Source organism: Equus caballus, chromosome X (genome assembly GCF_041296265.1).
Source record: "Equus caballus isolate H_3958 breed thoroughbred chromosome X, TB-T2T, whole genome shotgun sequence".
Taxonomy (NCBI): domain Eukaryota; kingdom Metazoa; phylum Chordata; class Mammalia; order Perissodactyla; family Equidae; genus Equus; species Equus caballus.
In genome coordinates, this window is record NC_091715.1 from 75,800,743 (window position 1) to 75,818,104 (window position 17,362).

A 17,362-nucleotide genomic window follows, 5' to 3' on the forward strand; every position below is an offset into this window, starting at 1 on the left:
ATCAATGAGAATTGATTAGAAACAATCACTGTTCACTGAGAATATAGTGGCAAGCTGTCAAATAGATTGTGTGTCAGAAACCAACGTCTTCACTAATAAAAAAATTCAGTTTAGTAAACTGATGCCATTTTAACCAGAAGCTAAAGTTAAATGCTGGATTTTTAAGATGCCCATAGAGAAATGATTCTCTTAACTTTGCATCATGCTAGGGTTTTTCCCCCATTTTTCTGTTTTTGGCCTTCATTCATTCACTTAGAGACTTACATATCAGATTGTTTTATAATAAGCACCATATAGCCCTCCAAATTGTTTTATTTTATTGTAATTTACTTGAAACACATGGGCCGTCAACTGAAGTTTGTTTAAATTTAGTCATATCTAAAGTGTGATAGCAAAATTAAAACTAGTTTTCTTCAATCTTCAAACTGTAGATATGAACGTTTTAATGAAGTACTAGAACTCAAGTAGATTTTGTTTTGAGAAATTGGCAATCTATGCTATTGTTATCACTAACTGTATATTCCTTCAAGATGATAAATGAACAAATAGCTGTACAACAAATGTGTTAAGTCTGAAAATGCTTCAGACTGTACAGCAAAGGAAGCAGGGACGAAGGGAGAAAATAAGATCCGCTGGAGAAGAATTATTAAGAAATTATCTCTTAAGACTCATTTTTTGGGGGTCACTTATACACATTTCTCTGTTCTTAAATTCTAAGAACAGTGAAAAACATTTACTGCAGGGTTCCCTCTATTACTTCTTTTTCAAGGAATCATTCTTTTTGTTTGTTTGTTCCTCTCCTCTTTTGACTAAGCCAGTCTATGTTCAATTCATTTGTTAAACAATAGCTGACATGCTTCATTCATTTCCCACTTAATTAAAACCTGCGAAATTATATTTTATATTGAAATGAGTAACCATTCAAGCAAATGGGCATGCTTAATTCTTATACATTTTAATGACAATATTATAAATCTACATTTACATATTTTCATTATTTCCAATAAACTAAACGTATCTTTGAAATTTCTTCCTTTGGTTTCAGGGTTACATTGTCTAAATGCAAATAAGACAATATCTTTTTAAAATATGCCCGCTAAATAGTTTATTTGTTGGATTATATATTGTTTCGTCTATTTCATGTTTGGACTCATTGCTTATTCAAATTGAAGAGAAAATAGAATTACTCCTTCAGTTTCCTTTTGTTTTTACGTTCTCATTCACTTCTAAATTTATTGTGAGATTAATGGCCATTCAGCACATAATTTCTTCTGGATAAGGCCCACACTGAAGATTTTTAAAAAGTAGTAAAATACATGCTATTTTCATTCACGAGGTGTGTTTAGTTCTGTGAAAAATATTATTTGTGTAGATCTTGAAAACAGAAACATTATTTTGTGAGTTTATGCTAACTTTTGCCACTATGAAGTAATATCTTACTATATTTAGTCACCTTAATTTCATCTTTAAAATAACTGTGGCAGGATAATTTATTCAAACATTAATTTGTATTTTGTTTTCATTTCAAGAACTTAGCCAAATCTTTGTTTCTTCCTGTCAGCCAGTTGCTGATGGCTATGCTTTGAATTACACTGGTTAGGTTCTTGGAATTTGTGGAACTTGTTTATCAAAGAGAGAATGGAGTCCCAAAGTGTAGAATAGACGAAAAAAGCCACACGGGAGGACATTGAACTTCCCTCAAGGTAGAGAGGTGATAGGCGATGGGATAGTGAGACCAGTGTACCTATTTACACACAGTGTCCCGGATTGAAATATGGCTGTGGGATTCCAAACGAGATAGCAGGAATACTGTAAGAGGAGTATCTCTAAGAATGATTGGAACAGAAGTGCCTCAGAGACAGGGAGCAAGAAGCAGCTCTGGAGAGCAGCACGAGTTTACACTCTCACCAACACTGAAGCGTGCCCACTTCCTTACCTCAGCCAGCATTTAGTTTCTTAAAACATATTAATTTTTACAAATTGGATAGGTTAAAATATCTCCTTTTGATTTGCATGTCTTTAATTATGAGTGAAGTCGAACATCTTTTTTATATGTTTGATGGCTATTTGTATCTTTTTCTGTGAATTGTTTGGCCATACCCTTTATTTTTCTATTTGATTTTCCTCTTTCATCTTTTGAGCTTTTTATAATGGTATATGTTTTTGCAGACAGAAGATTTAAGTTTTTATGTAGTCTTATCACTTTTTCTTTATAACTTCTTGGTTGTGTTTTCTTTTAGAAGAACTCCCCCTTTCTCAGATTATAAACACATCCATTCACACTTCTCTCTAGAAATTATATAGTTTCACTTTTTATAGTTAAATATTTGTTCAGTCCTCTGGACTTTATTTTTTTTTAAGAGTGAGGGGTGATACAGCTTTATTTTCTTCCAAAATATGAGCCGGTTGTTTCGCCATAGAACTAATCATCTATAACTGAGGAAGTTGAGGCCTAGAGCAATCGTAACTCACCTAAGATTTCTAAGTATGTTATTAGCAAAGTTAAGAATAGAAATCAGGTCTCCTACTTCAACTCTTGGCTTGTAATTTTTCCAGAAAAATACACTGACTCATTGTCACCTCCTCTGCTTAATTAAGTACTTTCCTGGCTTGACAGTATTGTGATGTAGTCTAACCTAGTAGAAATTGGATGAAAAAGCTTTTTAATTATAAACAATTATCTGCTTGCCACCAGGAAAGTGTGAATTAGAAAATGATTTATTTCCTCGTATTGAGAAGATCTATACTAGGAACTTCAGGAGGAGACACCAGCTGTGCTTTAGATTGGTGCTTGGTAGAAATTGGGAAGATAATGATCACATTGCTATCATGAGAGGGATTAGGGTGGGAATGGGAGCGAGATAAGAGGGGGAACTGGATTTCTTTATATTTTTCTCTTTGGTCAGACCTTCACAAAGTCACTACTTGGAGTTATTAGTAAATTATTTCCTGGTTTTCTTCAGGTTAAATTAATAGTAACAGCTACCATTTATTAGAAGCTTACTATGTGTCAGGTACTATTCAGGCTTTATATGAATTAGCTCTGGTCCTCAGTTTACAGATGATACAGCTATAATTGTTGAGCCAGAATTCAAACTCAGATGAGTTTGACTCTAGAGACTGTGTTTTTTTAATTACATTTCAGTTCTTTCAACCTTTATTTTATTCAGTAATTCTGCTTTTGAATCTTAGTTCAGAAATCCATCATTATAAGAAAACTCAGCATAAAAAATTTTGCTAATGTTAGAGAATTAATTATGTTTGGTTTCCCGTCTTGCAGTTTTAAATTTTCAATTCTCTCTTGGACACAGTGCCATCTTGCCTCCAACTGTGAAATGGCTACTAGAGCAACACTTGTAGAATGCAATTATTCTGACCACAGCTGTAATTCACATTCATTCATTCCACAAATATTCATTGAGCACTTCCCAGGGCCTAGCCACTGCATTAGGCACTAAGGATACAAAGATTTGACTTTGACTCTTGAGGAACTCACAGTCTGGTACAGAGATAGGTGTGCCTACAAAAACTACAATGTAATCTGAAATGTGATATAATCGAGACATGTGCAAAATAGTATGAGAATCAGAGTCAGAAGCACCTAACCCTGTCTGAAATTGGGGAGATCAGGGAAGGCTTTACTGAGAAGGTAAAAATAAAAGAAGAGGGATGGACATTCCAAGTAAAGAATTACTAATAATTCTGTATTTTTTTACTCATCCTAAAAAAATGTCGACTTGTGCTAATTATTTCTTTTTCATAATACACATTAAAAAATACATAACTGTTAGAATACTTCCCAAGTTATCTTGTGGACCACCTGTGGTAGTGTGTCCACACTTTGAAAAGCATTCCTCAGAGGCACTGGCATTGTTCCCATGGCTCAGTGCAGCTGCCAGAGTTTTTTATATAACTGGATAATTTGTTGACTATTTGGGTTATGTATTTCCCATTAAGCGCTGAATGGGTAGCATTTCTTTTTTGTTGCTTGGCTAGAGAGAAGTGGGACACTACCTCGAGTACCAACAGGTAAACCCATGCAAAGGAATTGTGCTGGAATTGAGGAGGAGAGGACTATATCAGTACCCAGTCAAAATAGAAAATGTGATCTTGACCAGCTACTATTTTAGGCAAGCAGGGGCAGGTGTGGATCTGCCAGCTGATTTGTGGAATAATTCGGGCTCTTTGCATAATATTAGGACTAGATAAGACTGGCAAACTTGTGGCATGTATACCATATAATTTCACTGACATATGAACAATTAAAACCATTACCTTTTTAACTTAATAATCCTGTTTTTTTGGTTGCCAATTCACTTCAATATTTCAATTAGAATTTTAAATATGAAAATGATTGTGATTTTACTAAATTTTATTTCCATTAAAATTGTTTTATTATAATGAGGATGAAAATACCTAAGTTTGTTTTCAGTGAGTACCAAAAAGTAAATGAATGTATTGATCACGAACCTGAGTAGATTTACATCTGGCAAACAAGAGCAACTCTAAAAAAAACACAGTGTTTATGCATATTACAAAACTTGGCTAATATAAACATAGCAGCTGACTAAATATTGAACTTTAGCCTCTTAGAAATCATGCTATGTGCTGTAATGCCATTTCTCAACTGTGTTATTGTGCTCTTTGATTACAAGCACTGATCACAACCGATTTAGAACCTTCGCATTGTGTTTGAACACTATCATTTAATTTCATATTGAACTTGAATTTTGCAATGAGTTTGGATCTAATATTTGGGTTCTTTAATATTTTAAATTTGTTATGACAAAACTTCAAATTTCATCATTAGATTTATTTTTTCTTTCTTTAAGCAGCTTTAAGATATAATTCACATACCATAAAATTCACTCATTTAAAGTGTACAATTCAATGTATTTTGTACATTCACAGAGTTGTGAAACGATCACCACAATCAATTTTAGAATATTTAAATCACCCCAAAAGGAGCACCTGTACCCATTATCAGTCACACCCCCTCTCCCCTACCTCCCCCTCAATCGATCTGCACATTTAACACAATCTCTAAGTTCATGCGAAAATTTAAGGGACCCAGAATAGCCAAAGAAATCTTACAAAAGAAGAACAAAGTTGGAGGATTCACAGTTCCCAATTTCAACACTTATTACAAAGTAACATTAATTAAGACAGTGGCATAAGGATAAACATAGATAAATGGAATCAAATTGAGAATCCACAAAGTAACCATTACATATGTAATTAACTGATTTTTGACAAGGGTGCAAAAAAGATTCAATAGGGAAAAAAGTCTTTTCAACAAATGGCACTGGAAAGAGTGGGTGCTAACATGCAAACAAGTAAAATTGGACTCGTTCTTCACACCATACACAAAAGTTAACTCAAAATGGATAATGTCCCTAAATGTAAGAGATAAAACAATAATAGTCTTAGAAGAAAACATAAGAGTAAATATTCATGACCTTGGGTTAGGCAATGATTTCTTAGATATGACACCAAAAGAATAAGCAACAAAAGAAAAATAGATAAATTGGACTTAATCAAAATTGAAATATTTTTGTTGCAAACAATATCATCAAGAAAGTGAATAGACAAACCACACAATGAGAGAAAATATTTGCAAATCATGTATCTAATAAAAGACTGTTATTCAGAATATGTAAAGAACTCTTATAGATCAATAATAAAAAGATAACCTAATTTAAAAATGGGCAAAAGATCTGATATGATTAGCAATTCCACTCCTAAATATATATCTAAAGGAAATAAAACATCCATCCATGCAAAAATGTGTACACTAATGTTTATAACAGCATTATTCATTATAGCCAACAAGTAGAAAGAACCCAATGTCCACCAGATGATAAATGGATAAGTAAAATGTGGTATATTCATACGATGGAATATTGCTCAGCAATAGAAAGGAATGAAGTAGTGATACATGCTACAACATGGATGAACCTTGTAAACTTTATATTAAGTGAAAGAAAACAGAACAAAAAGACCATATCTGATATGATTCTATTTACGTGAAATGTTCAGAAAAGGCAAATCTATAGAGACAGAAAATGAATATACTGGTGGTTGCCTGGGGCTGGAGGGGTGGGGAGAGTTTAGGGGGATGGAGATTGACTGCTAATGGGTACAGGATCTTTTTCTAGAAGGACAAAACTATTTTAAAATTGATTGTGATGATTATTGCACAGCCCTATTATACTAAAAAATATTGAATTGTACACTTTGAATGAGTGAATTATATGGTATCTGAATGATGTTTTAATAAAATTGTTAAAATATGGTATACACAATAGATTATCCTTTTCCTCATGAGTTTTATAGATCATATTTTATGATTGGAACAAGAATTATAACACCATCAAATATTCAAGACAATAACACTTAAAAAACGCGGAAGGTAAAGAGGGTTCCATGGGAGTATTGTTTCCACACTTCAAAGTGGTAAATATTGAAACCAGTAGACTGTGATAAGTCACATATATATGTGCAATACCCAGAGCAACCTCTGTGAAAACTGTAAAAAGATATACACTCAGAAACACTATAAATAATTCAAAATAAAACCCTGAAAAATGTTTAAGTAATAAACAGGAAAGCAAGAAAAGAGAAACAGAAGAATGCAAACCAGAGATGATAAACAGAAAACAAATAAGAAAATGTCAGACCTAAGCTCTAACATGTCCATAATAATGTTAAATATAAAAGGTCTAAATATATCTATCAAAAGACAGATATTGGCAGAGTGAATAGAAAAATGAACAAACTATATGCTGTTAATAACAGACTCACTTCAAATTCAATGACATGAGTTGGATGAAAGTAAAAGGGTAAGGAAAGATAGACCATGCAAATATTAATTTTAAAAAGCAGGGGTTACTACATTAATAACCTGTAAAATAGACCTTAGAGCAAAGAAAATTACTAGAGATAGAGGGACATTACATAGTGATAAAAGGATCAATCCACCAGGAAGACATAAGGATCATAAATGTCTATGCATCAAACAATAGAGCCTCAAAACAAATAGGTGAAGCAAAAACTGACAGAGTTGAAGGGAGAAAGAGACAAACCCACAAGTATAATTGGCGATTTCAGCATGCCCCTCTCAGCCACTGATAGAGCTGCTAGACAGAAAATCATCAAGGATGTAGATCTCTACAATACAATCAGTCGATAGGATCTATTATATATTGAACACTCCACCGAACAACATTAGAAAACACATTTTTCCAAGCACTTATTGAACATTCACCAAGATAGACTGTATCCAGACCCATAAGACAAATCTTAACAAATGTAAAAGAATTGAAATGATACAGATATGTCCTCTGACCATAAGGAAATCAAATTAGAAGTCAATAACAGAAAGACAACAGGAGTATTTTCAAATACTTGAATATTAAAAAGCACATTTCTACATAATCCATTAGTCAAAGGGAAACTCTCTAGGGAAATAAAAAAAAATACATAGAGCTAGGTGAAAATAAAAATAAACATATCAAAACATAGAACATGCAGTTAAAGCAGTACTGAGAGGAATTCGTAGCACTGAATGCTTATAATAAACAAGAAGAGAGATCTCAAATCAATAATCTAAGCTCTTCAAGAAACTAGAAAGAGCAAGATAAACCCAAAGCATGCACAAGGAATGAAATAATAAAGATTATGCAATATGTCAATGAAATTGAAAATAGGAAATCATTAGAGAAAAATCAATGAAATAAAAAACTGATTCTTTAAAAAATCAATAAAATTGATAAACCTCTAGCAAGACTGTCAAAAATAATAATAGAAAGGACACAAATGACCAATATCAGGAATAAAATGGGATATGATTACAGATCCTTCAGCTACTGAAAGGGTAGTAAGGGAAGACTATGAACAAGTCCATCTTCATAAATTGCAAAAGTTAGAAGAAATAGACCAGTTTCTTGAAGACCACAAACTACAAAGCCTTAACCAAGATGAAACAGTCTTTTCTACCAAATATTTAAAAAATAATTAACATCAATTCTACACAATTTCTTCCAACAATTCAAAGAAGGAATACTTCCCAACTAACTTATGAGACTGATATTATGTTGCTACCCCAAACAGATAAAGATAGTACAAAACAAGAAAACTACAGACAAATATCTCATGAACTTAGATGCAAAAATCCTCAATAAAATATCAGCAAACTGAATCCAACAAGATATAAAAGGAATTACATACCATGGCTGACTGTGCTTTATTCCACGTATGCAAGGCTGGTTCAGCATTTGAAAATCAAAGTGATCCACCACATCAACAGGCTAAAAAAGAAAAATCGTATGATCATATCAACATACCCAGCAGACAGATTTGTCAAAATTCAGCACTTATGTATTACAAAAACTCTCAGCCAGCTAGCAGTAGAGGGAAACTACCTCAATTTGATAAGGAACATCTATAAAAGTCCTTGCACTAACATTATTTTTATTGGTAAAAGACTGAATGTTTTCCCCCTGTGATTGGGAAGGGTGCCTGATTTTACCGTTCTTTCTCAATATTTTACAGGAAGTTCTGGCCAGCACACTAAGGCAAGAAAAGGAAATGAAAGGTACACAGATTGGAAAGGAAGGAATAAAACTGCCCTATTTGTAGATGACATAATTGTCTACATAGAAAATCCACTGATGTCTACAACTAATCAGTGAGTTCAGCAAAATTGGAAGATACAAGATCAGCACACAAAAATCAATTGCGTTTCTATATACTAACAATGAACATGTGGAAACCAAAATTAAAAGCACAATACAATTAATAACTATTGTAAAGAAATGAAATATTTAGGTATATACTTAACAGAGTATGTACAGGTTTTGTATGCTTAAAATTACAATATACTGATGAAAGAAATCAAATAAGACCTAAATAAATGGAGAGGCATAACCATGCTCATGGAATGGAAAACTCAATATAGTAAAGATGTCAATTCTCCCCAAATTGATCTATATATTTAATGCAATTCATATTAAAATTTCAAGGTTTTTGTAAACATAGACAAGCTTATTCTAAAATTGAAATGGAAATGCACAGGCCCTAGAATAGCTAAAACAAATTTGGAAAAAGAAGAATCACTCCTGCAATTTTAAGGGTTATTATATCTCCACAGTAATTAAAGCTGTGATATTGGGGGCTGGCCCCGTGGCCAAGTGGTTAAGTTCTCGCAGGTGGCCCAGTGTTTCATTGGTTCGAATCCTGGGCGCGGACATGGCACCACTCATCAAGCCATGCTGAGGCGGCGTCCCGCATGCCACAGCTAGAAGGACCCACAACAAAGAATATACAACTATGTACTGGGGGGCTTTGGCAAGAAAGAGGAAAAAAATAAAATCTTAAAAAAAAAAAACCAATGTGATATTGGCAGAGGAGTAGGCATAAAGATCAATGGATATAGATAACTGATTGTTGACAAAGGTTCAAAAGCAAGTCAATAAAAAAAGGATATTCTTTTCAACAAATGGTGCTGGAACAACTGACTATCCATAAGCTATAAAATGAAACTTGATCCTAACCACACACCTTGTTTAAAAACTTAACTCACAGTGGATCATGGATTTAAATGTAAAACATAAATCTGTAAAATTTTTAGGAAAAAAAATAGAAGAATATCTTTAAGATCTTGGACTAGACAAAAAGTTCTTGTATGATCCATACAAGCGTAATGCATAACCGAAAAATTTAATGAATCATGCCTCATCAAAATTACAGAATTTTGCTCTGTGAAAGATGCTGTGAAGAGGATGAAAAGACATGCTACAAATGGGGAAAATATATTTGCAAATCACATATCTGATGAAGGTTGATTATATATAAATAACCCTCAAAACTTAACAAAAAAATAAAACCATGACCCATTTGACAATTAAGAACAGTTAGAAAGTGGGCAAAGACATGAACAGTCATTTCATCAAAGAGAATATCCAGATGGCAAATAAGCACAAGAAAAGGTGTTTAATATTATTATACGTTATATACACATATAATATATACATTATATATATTATTAATATATAATATTGTATAATATACAATAATAATATATAAATATATTTAATATTATTAGGCATCAGAAAAATGCAAACTAAACTACAAGGAGACATCAATACACACCTATAAGAAAAGCTAAAATAAAAGCTAGTGACACCAGCAAATTTTGGTAAGAATGTAGAAAAACTAGATTGCTCAGGCATTCCTGGTAGGAGTGTAAAATGGTACAGTCCATCTGGAATACAGTTTGGCCATTTCTTATAAAAGTAAATGTGCAATTAACCTAAAACTGAACAATTGCTCTCCAGGGCATTTTACCCCCCAAAGTTAAAACTTATGTTAATGCATAACCCTGCACAGGAATGCTCATAGCGGCTTTATTCATACTAGCTGAAAACTGTAAAAACTCTGGTGTCCTTCAACATATTAATAGTTAAACTGTAGAACAACATTCCAGTATTTGGTTAAATATTACTTTCTCAGGGAGACTTTCCCTGATGATCGCATTTTAAGACTAGACTCCCTATCCCGTTTCCTCGCTTTATTTATCTCCATAGCACTTATTACTTTTTAATCTTCTATTTAATTTAATTTACTTTTTGATTTGTTTATTTTCTGTTTTCCACACTAGAATGTAAGCCTCATAGAGCAAATATTTTTGTCTATTTTGCTCACCACTGTATCCCAAGTGTCTATTTCATAGCAAGTCCTCAGTAATTACTTATTCAATAAGTGAATAAACAGGGTATCTCCCCTGCATTTTGTTCAGAGATGACCTCTCAGTAGATTCATTTCCTTTTGGGCATTCTGGCTGTCAGTGTGACTGATAAAGCAGGCACGCCTGAAAAATCTGTGATCATTGATATTGTCAGTAGGCAAAGATGAAGCTAATAGTTAGGGATGCTCCAGATGATAGTTCAGTTATGGGTCTAGACCAATTGAGCTCAAGGACCAATATCAGTATGAGTAGCCCCATGTAATTCCTTACCTTAGTAAGTTCTAATGGATGATAGGTCTCTCCTAGCAGCAGATGCCCATTACATGTTCCCACTAAATCTGGCAGAGGCTTAGAGTAAGTCTGGGCACGTAGGCTATGAATGAGTTCCCCAATGCCCTGAAATCTGTCATATGTGTCTATAGGCAGGTTATTATATAGGCAGCCAAGATTGCCTTGACTTAAGGTAAAGCTGGAGGGAAAAAACTGGGCTGATTTTTGTCATTATTGGATAGTTGCAGTATTTCTTGCTGGTGGGCCTGGCCTGCATACATAAAGTGGCCAACTTTTCTGCAATAAGGTATTTCATGCTGGTGCATTTACTCCATCATGGCTGGTGCCAAACTGAACCAGGATGGCTAGGAGATGGATCTAAATGTCCAGGTAGCCTTTCAACTATACACACAGTTCCAGGCTGCCAGCCTTGGCTTTCTAAATCAGTTGTTCACATAAAAGTGTAGAAAGCCTTTCCTAGAATGTCACGTTTAGGACAACTTCATTCCATAGCATACCCTTTCCAGCAACTGGAACTCTTGCACTGTCTGCCTCCTGCTCTGGAAGTATTGGCATCTCTTCATGAGCAGGAAATCACATACCATCCAGAGCACTAATACTAATCCAACATAAGTATGGCATAGGGAATGACTTTTTTGAACGTGCAGAATGACCCATTTCTGTATCTTCTCCATCAGCAGGATATCTAAAATGTTCTGCCTTGCTCAGAAGTGTGAGGCCTGAGTGTCCATGGAGTTAAATAAAGAATTTCATCACCTGGCCCAGATAAGGTTAACTATTCTCAAAAGGTATTAAATGTTTGGGCAGTTATGCAGATGTGGTGCCCTGCTATGTAGGAGTAAGACATTTGATTATAAAGCCAATAGTTCTGTAATTGTTTTCCTCCAAAAAATTAATGAAAAGACTGCAGGATTGCTGCCAGCTCATCTATGCCCATATGTGTAGTGATTCTGGAGCTATGGGTTTTATAATATGACACACTTAGGCTGTGGAGAGTCCAGTAGAAATGCTCCACACAGGGTCTTGGGTAATAGGATGAATCAAGGGTGATCTTAGCCAAAGGGAGAATTCAAATAGTAGTCAAGGTGATAAGCAAAGATTCTAGGATAATTTTGCTCTCTTGGTTACTATTTAACTCACCTGTGAAATTCTATCAGTTTTTTAATAGTTTAAAAAGGATATTTGTGATGAAAGCACAACTCAACATATGAATTAAAAAGTGACACTTTTCCTTTGCTTTAAAACATATCCCTACACAATATTCATTTCTGAAATTTGAAATGTAGATATAATTTATTGGTGTACTTTGACGTTATTGTTTGCCATTCAAATATGCCTTATGCAAACTAAACCTTGAGAGAATGTAGGGGGACCATTGAAATTAATATTTCCAGATAGGAAGACAATGCAATTACCAGAAAAATGCTTAATATTGCCCATTTTTATGCATAATATTATTAGGTAAAGAGGGCCAATTCAAATTGTATTTACAATATGATCTCAACTCTTAATCTTATACCAACCTTAATAAGGATATCTTAACAGCTTTAGGACTTGTTGGTTGCTTCTAGATTGAGGAACATTTGTGATTTATTGAAGGGCATCATTCTAGATGCAAGATCAGTAGAAATTTCATAAAGTTCACTATCAGTATCTCAGGAAGACCATGTGGTAATGTCCAGAAGCATACAACTTGTGTGCAGAGTGTCTGAGCTGACATCTTCAACTAATCATTCTGTACCATGGGCTCCCAGTTCAGTCTACAACTTTGGTGTCTTTCACAGAGTGCCTTACACAAGGCTATGTGTAACCATCTGCTAGCCATTTGTATCTGATGAGTTATATCCAATTGCCAATGGGTGGCTATAATGTTTCCATGGTGGAGAACCTCTTGGGGTTAAATGGTCTCTGTTACCCTGTATTGTTCAGGCTTGCATGACAATGTGTCCATCCAGAGATTCTGGTTACCTATTATATGCATATTTTGTACTTGAATTGCCATCAGAACAGTGCCTAATGCATCAGACGAGCTGTGCCTTCTGATTGGTCTGATTTTTCCAAATTGTAATGACTGACCCCTTGGACACGTGATGATGAGTGCCCTCAGGGTGATCTCTCTAAATGAAAAGAAGTCTTCAAGTAGCCACATGTAGAAGTTCTGGCCAATGGTTCTGGCCCTAGCCAATGGTCAGCATCAACTGCCAGATATGTGAATGAATGAGTCTTCAAATGGTCCCATTTCCCAGTCTTTGAGTATTCCCAGCTGAGGCCTTAGGAATTTTGAACAAAAACAAGACAGCCTTGTGTCCTTTACAAATTTCTAACCCAAAGAATCTGTAAGCATAATAACCTGGTTCTTGTTTTGTGCTTGTAAGTTTGGGATGATTGTTACTCAGAAAGAGTTAACTGGAATAGAAGTTGGTACCTGTAAGTGGAGTGCTGCTATAACAAAACCCAAAATTTATGACATTGGCTTTAGGACCAAGCAGCAGATGAAAGATTGAAAGGCCTTGAAGAGAGTAGTGGAAAAAATGTACAGAAAATGTACAGCTGAAGGAAAGGAAGCCCTTGTTATGTAGTAGCAGAAAATCAGCAATGCTGACGGTAACATGTAAAATAGGACATATACATGATACATCTGATGATCTACATGTATATAGAGATATACAGGCAAAATATTGAATGTGTCTCCTTCCTTCTTTTCACTGAATATGATAACATGTGGAAGGAAAGATGTGAGGTAAAGAATTACCTTTTACTATAAAAAATCCAGGACTTGTTAGATTTGGAAATAGAAATAGAAAACCGTTTCTCTTTCCCAGCCTCTCTAGTCAATGATTCTCAAAAAAGAACGGGCTTTAGGCCGAAGATCAAAACCAGATTGGTGTTGTAAAATCTTTTGTTAAAACCTCAAAAAGATGTAAAGCAATTCCTCCTAGAATTTTTCAGACAAAGGCCTTCAATGGATCTTAAGGACATATCTTACAGATCCTTTTTGCTAAACAATAAGGACTCTAAGAACTTTAAGATAATTATCCCATAGTAGCTTCACAGGGAGCCAAAGCTAGAGAAATCTCTTTTGGTTATGGCTTTTATCTAATGGAGTGGATTATAAATTAGTACACAGAAAGCCCAAATGTTGTTCAGGGACTTGTATTATCTTGGACTTAGAGGGATAGAGATAATACAAAATGGAGGCCCTCAGACTCCCAGACTACTGTAAGAGGAAGCAGACTGAGAAAACTACTCAGCTGCAAACATGAGCTATTTTTTTATGAAACAAGGAAAAATGACTCAGAGGGTGGAACCAAGTGACCAGAGGGTAGAGTGAGGAATGATAGAGAGCAACTTCCAAGCCGTAGGACAAAAAAAGTAAGTGACATCATGTCCATACCTAGATTTCAGAATTGCTGTGGACCAGTGATTTCTGCATTCTTTCCATTCCCCCTCCTCTCATTTTCATCAAAGTGTCAATAATGGTTATGCTAGGCTTGCCCCTACAATTGTATGTTGGGTATGTGAAGCAGATAACGTGTAACTTTAGTTTGCATATCTTCAAGTTAAGAGAAACTCAAGGAACTGTACCCAAAGAACCAAATCTGGCTATCTTTATTTATACCTGGATCTTATTTAGAGAATGAGATCTGGTAGTTAAACTGCTGTTACAATGGGATTAGATTTGGAGGAGGGGATCAGTACATTTTGTATGTGGGAATGATGTTAATTGTTGTAATAGTGGGAAGATTGTGACAGATTGTATTTTCCAAAGTTGACTACAACAATATCTCCCATATCACATGGTTTTCTTAAAATATGACTTTGACATTTCTTCCATCGAGGTCTGAGGTCTCTGTTCCCTCCCATTCAGTGTGAGTGGGCTTGTAACTATGGCACAAGCTATGCTGTGTGACTTCCAAGGCTAGAACATAAAAGGTGATAGAGCTTCTATTTTGTGACTCTTGGGACACTTGCTCTTGGAACCCAGCCATCATGCTATGATGAAGTCTAAGCAGCTACATGAAGAGGTCACATGTTCCAGCTGACAGTCCCAGCTGAAATCAGAGCTGACAATCAGCATGAATTGCCAAACGTGGGAGTGAGTGAGACTTCAGATGATATTAGCCCTCAGTCTTTGAATCTTCCCAGCTGAGACCCCAGACACTATGGAGCAGAGAAAATCCATCCCTAATGTGTCCTTTCCAAATGCCTAACCCACAGAATCTGTGTGCATAATAAATCAGTTGTTGCATGCCATTTAGTTTGGGTGCTTTGTTATATAGCAATAGTAACTGGAACAGGGCCTGATAGCCAGCACTCTTCATTCCTAAACCAGGTTTTAGCCAAACAAGTAGAATGTTCTACTAGACAGGTCTGGCTGAGGAATGCCATCTCCAGACTATTGAAGACGTATTTTTAAAATATTAGCCTGGAAATACTGCAACTATGGAAAACTACTTACTACTTAGACTAGAAGTTTGTCACAGAGGTATATCTGTGGAATATATTAAATGCATCAAACAGCTCAGTCTTCTTCAACCTTTCTACCTTCCTAACACACCTGAGGGATGAATCCCTTTCTTATAAGAAATAGAGCCTCACTATAGCCATGACTTTTAGGTACAAGGATAAGAGGTATGTATTATAATCTACACGGGGCAGGAAGACGGAATGTAAAATTTCAAAAAGCCCCTCACCTCTGAAGATTCTTATTAGTTCTCCATTTACAATTCCAGGATTGGTACAATAATAAGCTCCTGAGACCTGGGACAGGATACTATGCAGGTTTCCATTTCTTAGTAGCCAGGGGCATTGAAAGGACAAAGGAAATCATTAGGAACTGAAATTATAAATTTTATAAGTATCCTTGGGTTGCCAGATGAAACCCTGGAGTTTCATATTTGTTTAAAAGTGGCTCTTTGGTTGGTATAAAATTTCTGGGATGCACAAAAGCAGAAAGAGGCCTCACACAACTAATATATTTTAAGGAGAAGCAGAAAAACTTTCATTAAGTGTTACTGGGCTCTTTCTATCAGTGGTTCCTCTCCCCTACAATAACAGGGCTATTTCAAAAGTGCTGAGAAAGTCTAAAGTTTTATCATCAGATTTTAGTTGAATGCATTTCTTGTGTGGTCTGAGTCACATCAATTTGTTTTCTGGTGGGAGAAAACTCAGTCCAAGATAACAAGAGCAAAGATACAGAATCAGAAAGATGATTGAGTTCACCTCTCTTCCCTCTAATTCTTCCTTTCCTGATGCATGCTGGCATTTTCAAACCAGGCCTACCCCTTTACCCTGACTCCCTCCAATACTGTGTAGCTATGTTGTCCCATCTTTGTTATATTTTGTCAGTCTCGGAACTGAGATTTCTTTGTCCACTTATCTTTACTTGGATTTATAATGTTATTTCATTATGAATGCCTCTCATTCCTTTTTATGTGACATTCTTTCTCCTTCCTTTTGTCCAAGGTCAATGCCTCTCTGATTTCTGGATTGCTCTATTATCTATTTCACTTGTTCAAAGCAACCAGAAAATTTGTAAGAAAGCTAAAGTCACTTGCAACACTGAAAGAAGATGCTGGAGTGGGAGAAAAGGGAGGATAGGGTGGCATGTAGGATTTCTTTCTAATATTGAAGGTGGGGGATTAAGGTTCTCAGAGAACCAGAGGCTTTATAGAAGGGAAGACTCCTAGAACCTCTGTTTCATTATAAAGAAACTTAGTGTACAGTAAGCTCCCCTATTGTCTGGAATTTTGTTTATTGATTTATCCAAATTCCCACAGTAATTTCTGGCATATAAAAGGTGCTTAATATAAAATTGTGTCAAATGATTAAATGCAATTCGCCTTCTGTCTGGGAGATAGCCTGATATTGTGGAAAGATCATTCGCTCTGAATTGATCTTTATCTGACATCAAATGTTGGAGTTACCTAAGAGTTCACTTATGGACTACTTTCTCTTCTAAATTTATATTCTTTCCTTAGTTGTTACCATCCACTCCCATGGCTTCAATTACCATCTGTAGGCTGATGATGCCCACATTTATGTTTCTACCTCCAATTCCATAATTCAATTGCCTACTTGACATCTCTGCTTGAACGACCCACAGGCACCTGAAACTCATCATATTTAAAAGTGAACTCATTGTCTTTCCCCTATATCAGCCATTGAGAAGAGTTGAATCAACCCTGCTGTGGTGTGCATGGCATTCATTCGGCCTAATTTCAGCCTTTTTAAATCCCAGAATATTATTTCCAGCAGCAGACTGATGATATATCCTTAACAAAACTCTGCTTACCTGTCATATACACACTAGCTCACCAGAAT